The sequence below is a fragment of the Macaca thibetana genome, chromosome 3 (genome assembly GCF_024542745.1).
Source record: "Macaca thibetana thibetana isolate TM-01 chromosome 3, ASM2454274v1, whole genome shotgun sequence".
Classification (NCBI taxonomy): Eukaryota; Metazoa; Chordata; class Mammalia; order Primates; family Cercopithecidae; genus Macaca; species Macaca thibetana.
Genome location: NC_065580.1, coordinates 145,176,751 through 145,178,483, shown reverse-complemented (window position 1 = coordinate 145,178,483; position 1,733 = coordinate 145,176,751).

Below are 1,733 nucleotides of genomic sequence, written 5' to 3'. Positions count from 1 at the left end.
TTTTTTTTTTCTTTTATCTCTTTAAACAATAAGCCTAGTTTCTTTGTGAGTTTGATTGTTCTGATGTGTTAAGTTCTTGGGAATCATATTCTGTTCTTCCTGCTGGCTCCCATGGTGCCTCATTTTCTTGTTTGACTCTAAGCTCATGTCTTGAGTTCTTGATATAGTTGGTTTCTCTTTTTTTTTTTTTTTTTTGAGACGGAGTCTCGCTCTGTCGCCCAGGCTGGAGTGCAGTGGCGTGATCTCGGCTCACTGCAAGCTCCGCCTCCCGGGTTCATGCCATTCTCCTGCCTCAGCCTCCCGAGTAGCTGGGACTACAGGCGCCCACAACCGCACCCGGCTAATTTTTTGTATTTTTAGTAGAGACGGGGTTTCACCGTGGTCTCTATCTCCTGACCTTGTGATCCGCCCACCTCGGCCTCCCAAAGTGCTGGGATTACAGGCGTGAGCCACCGCGTCCGGCCGGTTTCTTTTTTTTTTTTGAGACGGAGTTTTGCCGTTGTCGCCCAAGCTGGAGTGCAATGGCATGATCTTGGCTCACTGCAACCTTAGCCTCCCATGTTCAGATGATTCTCCTGCCTCAGCTCCCGAATAGCTGGGATTACAGGCATGTGTTACCTCACCCAGCTTGGATTACCCAAGCATTTTTTATTTTTCAGTGAGAGACTCTACCTGGGTATTTAACCTTCCATACAGTGAGGAAAGAAAGCCATTTTGTTATTTACATGCCAGTTACTCACTCTTCTCAAGGCTTTCCACATATTCTTTATTGTGTATAGTTTTTAAACTTGGTTATTGTATACCAATGTGTTTATAATATACGTAAAGAAAAAAGAAAAATAAATAAATTAAAGATGCACAGCTCAATAATTTATCACAATCCAAAAATTTATGTAACCACAACCCAGAAATCTTCAAGAAATAGAACATTGCTATCCTCTCTGAACACTACATAAAGATTTTGTATAGTCTATAGTCTTTTGAGTCTGACTTCTTTTCGCTCAGCATTATGTTTGTGAGGTTTATTCATGTTGGGTAGAACCATAGTTTATATATTTTTCATTGCTAAGTGGTATTCCATTTATACCACTTAGCAATGAAATTTTCCATCTACTTTTGATAGGGATTTGAGTTCTGACTGTCACAAATAATGTAGCTGTGAACATTCTCCTGCTTGTCTCCTGAACTCTACTTACCCCACGCCCTGGCATCCACCTTCCTGTTGGCTATGTTTGCTGTCTTCCAGCAGAATTGTTTGTTGGAGATTTTTTTCCCTCCTAAGCTTTTAAAGTACTTTCTTTTTGGGCTTCTAAGTGGCATGATAATAACTACATTTTTTAAAATTACTAAGCTTCATTTTTTAGAGCAGTTTTAGGTTTACAGGAAAATTGAGCAGCAATGACTACATTTTTACAATGAAAACTTTCTCGTAGACTTCCACTCATTTAAAACAACTTAAATGTGTGAATTGCTTTAACAGCTCTTCGACATTACTGAGTTATGATGTTATTTTTTGTAGTTAACTAGGGTAGGCATAAAGTAGCATAAGTGACGTTTCTTTGATAATTGGCTGTGTTTTTCATATATTTGTTTACTAATTGTATTTCCCTTGTGTGTGAATTGTTTACATCTCTCTTCTCTTTGAATTCCTTTTTTTTTTGGTTAATGTTTTCCTGGCTATGAAATGGAATACTGGTTTATTCATTACAGAAAATGTAAATGATAGAGAAAAG